Genomic DNA, 7484 nt, shown 5'->3' with positions numbered 1-7484 from the left:
TGCGTTCACAGCAAAGTTCTTCCCTCCAGGCCTCTCTAGCAACAGTATAATACAGACAACAAGCCTTTCTCTAGTTAATAAAATTATAATAATACCTGCAAAGAATAAGAAAACATGCTAGTAAAGCAAAATGCATTTCAACTGGGACCTGTAGTCAGGCTAATTTAAAGCATATAATGTGCGCTTCGACTACATGGCTCTACATGTGCATGTGTAACTTTAAGACTAAATTTAAAATATTTAAAAAAACATGTTTACATATGCAAATATAACTTGAAGTATAAGTGTAAATATGTGAATAAAGAATGCTTGCTTACACATTTAAACAGAACATTAGTGCACACATGTATCAATCGCTGGTCTCTACAGTGAACACATTTCATTAATCTGTTTAAATGCTTCACATATGTTAATAAAGTTAGAGCACACAGTGAATATAATGTCGACTACATGTATATAATTACATTTCTGTGACATAAAAGAGTGGAGTCCAAATTGCGCTACTCCCTAAATATAAACTCTTTCAACTTTGATGGGTTGTACTAATGACCCTGCGATGGCTGTAGAGCATCCATGGGCCAAACTCAGACAAAGGGCAACATCAACAACCTTTCAGTATAGAAAATATAAACCTGTTGGCTTTATGAATGCTTACTTTAAAATTGCACTGAAAATGTTCTGGCACTTCCTAAGAGGAGGCAGAATTCCCTTGAGTTGTAAATATAAGAAGTTCAGTCACAGAGTAGAAAATGAAGTTGCCTAACTTCTTAACCCTCTGACTGCCTGTGTATCTATTTCCGGATACTTTCTTTGATGTTTATCTGCGGTTGCCTGTGCCTTATGTGGCTCATGCCCATGATGGAGACATATAGCATACAGGAAATTAATTTGTTTTGCTAAATTGTGCCAATGAGCTTAACTGAGCTGTGACAAAAACGAGTGCTGTTGAAGTTAGCAGTAATTGTAAACAAGCAGGATATGTCTTAAATAGTCATGAAGCATATGAACATTCTAAAATGCCTATTGTAAAAAAAAGAAAAATGCCTGTTGTTGCTGATTGCTAGAGATGCAGGACTGGGTAAGGAGAACTAATCTGTCTTCACATCGGGTAGCTCTTTGAAGGAAACATTGTTACATTGCATGAGACATTTGCAGCTCCTGCAATCTTTGCACAAATCCTAGGATAAGGCTTGCCTTTTTGCAGAAATTATTGAGACATGTCAGTTAGCTTAATTTGCCTGCTAAAGCTCATTGTGCCCTCAGGAGATTTACAAGTAGATGGATGCCATTATTGTCAAGCAACTGCTTGTGATCTTCTGCCAGACTTGAGAAGCTACAGACAATATGCTGATTTCTCATCAGCTATTGAAGCCGCAGAGGAGGATAATCTGGTAAATACACACACAGACTCTCAGACCTATCTGCATATTTACATTTGTGCTACATCCATATAAAACAAAATCCATCAAAGTAAAATGGTGTTAGGATAAGGTGCCATTTGTATAATTGCATCTGCAAAGATTGTTAATATGATTGTGTTAACATCACTGATCGAGGGCTTCTCACTACCATTATATTTACACTATGTTTCTGCAATTGTGATAGATACATAAAAAAAGACTGTGTGAGGCAAACTCTCCTTTATTCAGTCTCAGCTAGCTGTGTGAAAAAGGGAGCAGACCACAAAAGTTATTTAAAGTGGTTCATAAAAATATAAAATAATCAGGTGAATGTAAACCCAACTCACTGCTATAAACGATAAAACAATGCAAATTATTATTATTTTTTTAATCCACATATTCAAATTGAGATTTCAGTTCCTTGCCCAGCCTTGTGTAAAGACCGACCAAACTTGATCTTCTTTTTCCAGGCTGCACTCAAAAGAGGTTGCACAGACTATTATTACTATGAAGCTAAATTAAATCTAATTTGCGCTGTTTTGATACTTATGTGATAATAATGAAACAAACTGATTTTGCCTCAAATTGAACCCACTCTAACACGCTTAAAAAGTGGGCAAACTATTTTTCACTAATTGACTTGTTCCTTCCCTAGTCCCACAAAGAGAAGTGCTTGACATGAACAAATATAAGTGTTGTTTCTGGGCGGAAAATAGTGGTTAAATTATGCCAGTGGGCTGGACTTCATCAGTCCCCTTTGTGGAGATGTGGAGAGCGGTCAGCAGGCCCATTGAAAACTTCCATGGTGCTGTGACACTGAGACTCCAGGGTCCCTGCCAGGCATGCAACGGTTGGAGTTATTGATTACAGTTACTAGACAGACCACAATTGCCACTTGCGAAATCTTTAGCAAACTTAAACATAAAGGAAGCTTAAAGCCGCCCATTACTTACCATTGGTTGGCTTCAGCATCACTCTCACTTCCTTGCTTCTCATTAGTCATTGTGTGCAGGTTTCACTTTCTCTCTTCATTTGTTTGTTTCCTCAATGGAGCATGAACGTAGCACTGATTAATGTCTATATTAGTGTCCGTCCGCTGGCTCACACTCTAATTGAGCCACTTACTAGAAAAAATGGTTAGGGGTTCTGCCCACCTCACCCTCCCGTACCTGAGCAGGAGACATCCACGGATGAAAAAAGTAGAAAAAAATGGTACTGAAGGGATCAATCCACTTTTATTTCTCAAAGAAGAAACAATTAATTTTCTTGTGAATAGTAAATTAAATCAAAGAAACGTATCCATAAATTCATATATACATATATGGGCGGGCAGCCAGAGAGGCACAACAGAACACATTATATATACATCTCATCACATGTACATTCTATACAAATTTACAACATATATAGTATCAAAAACACTTTTATGTACCCTAAGGAAAAGAGTTATATATATATATGAAAAAATTATATATATACATACACCAATTTACAAATGTATCTCCTCTTACGATCTAACGGAGTATACAAACAAGGTAGTCCCAACAGACAGGCACCAGGGGGTTAACACATATACCCAACCTATATTTGTGTAGGTGCATCAATGAATATATCAAATTTTTATTATATTGAACTAAGGGACTCCGTTCAAAGCCAAAGGTGTCGACGCAGTCGCGGTCGCGTTTCAGCCAGATGATATAGGCTTCATCAGGACATGGGTACTCTCATATGCACGGCCCTGTCCAAATCTGGGGCAAAAGTACTCGGTCAACCCACAGCCCACCCAGAGGGGTGGGGTAGGTGCCACCGGCTCGGCTCAAGTCTCGAAAAATCTTAATCTCTACAGTGTGTCCGCCCAACACAATATATAGATTCCAACTCGTAAGGTTCACAGGAGTGGCTCAAGTCACACGCTCTTCCTGCAGTCTCCAAAAGTTACACTTGCGCGAGGAACCGGTGTCCGTAAGCAAAGTCTTCCTCTTGAGCCACTTAGACATTGTAGCCATGGACTTATTTCATGTTTAACAGCTCCAAGGTGATATTACAGCAACAGACTTACTTAATATTTAAAAGCACTTAGGTTGTTTTTCAAATGCAATCATTGCTACAACGTTGCTTTTATGTCCTCCAAGGCAATACTAGCCACTTATTTATTTCATGTTTAAAATCATTTTCTTTCTTTTCAAGATGCAGATTTACCTTTTTTTTTTTTTTTTACAGCTTTTACAGCTGTTGGTGAGACTGCATGTTTTCTCTGCTGCGCCTCATCTCTGAGCTAACACTCTAGTCATGAGCATATTTAATGTTTAAATGCGGCAGGGCGATACTGCAGTGACTGACGTTTTTAATGTTTAAATATACTTTGTCTGTTTTCATATGCAATCTTTACTATATTGTTTCTTTTAGATTTTTCAGGGCGACAGTGTACCGACAGACTTATTTAATGTTTAAAACCATTTATGTTTTTTAAATGTACGAATACACGTTTTTGTTTTTCAAATGTAATCTTTCCAGCAACATTGCTTTTCTACCCCCCAGAGCAACACTGTAGCCATGGATTTATTTAATGTTTAAAAACGTTTTCTATCTCTTCAATGTGCAGGTTTAGCTTTTTATTAAAGCAGTTCATGCAACTCCATGTTTTTCTCAGCTGTGCCTTTTCTGTTGGCTAACAATGTAGACACAGAAATCAGTTTGTGCCATACCATATAAAGGCAGGCCATACCATACCATGCTGTACAATGAAAGGTCATGCCATGCTATACAATGACAGGCCCTATCATATATACCATGCTATAATATACTATAAAAGAACGTTTCACAAATGTACTTCTCTCGCCCCACCCTCCCTCGTGTTGCAACCTCTCACTCGTGTCCTTCTCTTCTCCCTCCTCACTCCACATTGCTCTCTTTCACAGAGTGTGTCTCCTGTTTCCTCGTGTTGCTTCTGCCCCAGCTGCTGTTTAGCTCATCCTATCCCTTCACCCAAGCAGCTCCTGGAAGTAATTCATCTGTTTTAACAAAATTAAAGAAAAGAAAAAACACTTTAGTGCTAAAAAATTTTAAACTGCTTTTGCTCTTTTTCATTTACTGATCCATTTCAGATCAATACGTTTTTTTTGAAATCCTGTCATTTTGTAAACACGTGCATGCATGTTCAATGCATGCGCGTTCCTACAAAATGAGGCAGCAGCCACATTATCACACCTTTTTTTAAGCCATGCTGCACAGCTGCTATAATGCTGTACAGCATGGATAAAAACATTGGCAAAGCCTATAGATCTCATCAATAAGATCCATCTCTTTGATGGCTTTGCCATGACTATTCCACATTCTCTTTTTTATGTTTAAAAATCTTTATTTGAAAAAGTAACAGGATATACCAAGGACCAGCAATACAGAATGAAGTAAAATGAAGAAGAAGCATAACAGAAGAATTGGCTAGCATATTAATAAAAAGGAAAGCTGTTTACATTTTATAGGGAGTAAGGAGTGAAGATGGGGAGGGGGAAGAGAGGGAGAGGAGGGAGAGGAAAAGGTTTCTTACACATTGGTATAATAGAGTAATGCATATGACAAAGGAATTTTGAATACAGTCTTAATTAATTGATAAATATAATAAGCCAACTAGGATAAAAAAAAAAGTGAAGGACAGAGAGGGTAAACATTCAAGGAGGTTTGAAATTCTCAACGTTGAAACGAGAATTATCTGCTAGAGCTAACCGGTCTAAATAGGTAGTAAGTGGCAGCCAAAATGTATCTCTATTCATCATTGGCTTACAGGAGGAGGCAAAAGCAATATCAAGTCGATGTAAATGACAACGACTATTCCACCAGTGTTGTACAGAGAGTTTGGTGAGAGTTTTCCAATTGAGAGAAATATTTTTGAAATGCTGAGGCGAGTGTAAGGTCGAAGAGACCATGAGTATGGGGGGGGGGTAAATCTAAAGAATCAGAAAGACTTCCAGAGAAAATAAGAGGAATGGAGTAGGAAGTGGCGATATTAAAGAAGCGAGAGACATAGGACCGGACATAGGACCGGACTTTCACCCAGTAGTCAGAGACCGGAGGACAAAGGAACAGAAGATGCATAAGATTAGCATTAGAAGCACCACAGGTCCAACAACTGGAATCAGTAGAGTGGGGAAAAACAGGCTATAAAGAAGGTGTGAGATAAAGTTTATGGCAGAGGAAAAACATAGATTGGGTATGAGAAGCAGAGCGAGAGATTTTTAGAGAACGAGCCCAAAGTTTGTCCCAGAAGATGATAGACCATTCACAGCCCAGGTTGGATTCCGAAGAGAGTTCCAATTTGGATTTTGCACGCTCGTGATGGGGAGCAGAGAAGAATTTATAGATGAGAGAAGCTTTGGGTAGCGAGAGAAGTACTTAAGGAGAGAATTCTGAACAATAGGAGGAGACGAAGAGGGCAGACAGTAATAAGTATCAAGAATAACCGCCATGAGAATAGTGAATTTCTGTAAAAAGGACCGGGGACAATGGAATAAGGCTTGAAACTGAGGAAAGGAACATGGAGTTAGTCCGTCAAAAAGATGTTTGACCAGATTATTCCCTTTAACCTCCAAGCTTTCCAGGAAATGGTTCTGTTATTAATAAGAATAAGGGAATTATGCCAGATTGGAGAATCTAAGATGGAATCTCTAGATACAAGAGGGGGTTGCACCAAAGGTTTCAAAAGGGAACAAGTGTGTTTAAACAGAGGTGTAAGGGGTTTTAGCAGAAAAAACTAGAACCTCCTTTAAAGAAAAGGTTAATAACAAGGTTTGTTCAATGGATAACCAAAGGGGAGTAAAGGGGGAAGGTTCAGAAAGGAACCATTTCGAAGGTTGGCGAAGAGAAAACTACTTATGATACAGACGAAAGTCAGGAAAGTTCACACCTCTATTAGACTTTGTTTTACGAAGAAAAGATAAGGAGATTCTGGATTGCTTGTTCTTCCAAAGAAATTTAGAAAGGCAAGAGTCAATACGTTTGAAGTAATAGCAGGAATGTAAACGGGGAGTATGGAGAATGTGCAAATCGAAATAGGGTTAATCATCATTTTGATTGAATCCAACCGTCTCCACCAAGAAAGAAAAAGGGGGTTCCAAGAGGAAAGTAGTTTGTCAATTCGGGATAAGACAGAAGACATATTTAACTTAATAGAAGACTCAATGGAGTTAGAAAACCACATACCTAAGTATTTGATTTGTGAGCTATTCTAGGCAAAGCCTGTGGAAGAAAAAGAATGAGGAAGACAAAATTTAGTGAGGGGAAGAATTTCTGTTTTGTCTGAATTAATTTTATAGCCAGAAACAAGGGAAAAGGAAGGAAATTCCTGTAACAAAGGGGGAATAGAAGTTTCGGACTCAGAAATAAAAAGTAGTATATCATCCTCATAAGCGAAAAGATTTAAATGATGGTCACCATAAGAAAACCCAGAGATTGAATCATTATTGCAAGTAGCGGATAGGAAGGGTTCAAGAGCCAAGATGAAGAGGAGGAGGGAAAGAGGGCAGCCTTGGCGAACTCCATGTTGACTGACTGACGGTATTTGTAAAGCGCACTACTGCCGGGGCGTCTTGGCGCTGGAGTAGAAATGAGCTGAGACATAACACGCATACATTAGAGTTGGCAAAAGAGCCATGTTTTAATTTCTTTCCTGAATGTTAATCTATTAGGTAATCTTCTCAGATGTACTGGTAGTGTGTTCCAGAGTTTGGATGCTAAAAAGGAAAAACGTTTTCCTCCGCAGCATACTCTTTTTATCTTCGGGGTTTGTACAAGGCCAAGAGTGGATGACCTTAAAGGCCGTGGAGGAAGATAATGTGAAAACAAAGCTTGCACCTCCTCGGCCCCAGCTCCAAACAAAGCTTTGTGCACCAGGCAGAGTGACTTAAACTCAATGCATCGTCGAACCGGAAGCCAGTGAAGTTTATTTATTGCTTTCGATGCCTGCTGATGTTTAAGTAACCCAAGCTGAACTCTGGCTGCCGCATTCTGAGTAGACTGAAGTTTGTCCAGTTGAGCAACACCCATTCCCAAATACAGGGTGTTATGTTATGTTATGTTATGTTATGCAGG

The sequence above is a fragment of the Lissotriton vulgaris genome, chromosome 6 (assembly GCF_964263255.1).
Source record: "Lissotriton vulgaris chromosome 6, aLisVul1.2, whole genome shotgun sequence".
NCBI classification, from domain to species: Eukaryota; Metazoa; Chordata; class Amphibia; order Caudata; family Salamandridae; genus Lissotriton; species Lissotriton vulgaris.
Note: the sequence above shows the minus strand (reverse complement) of the source record.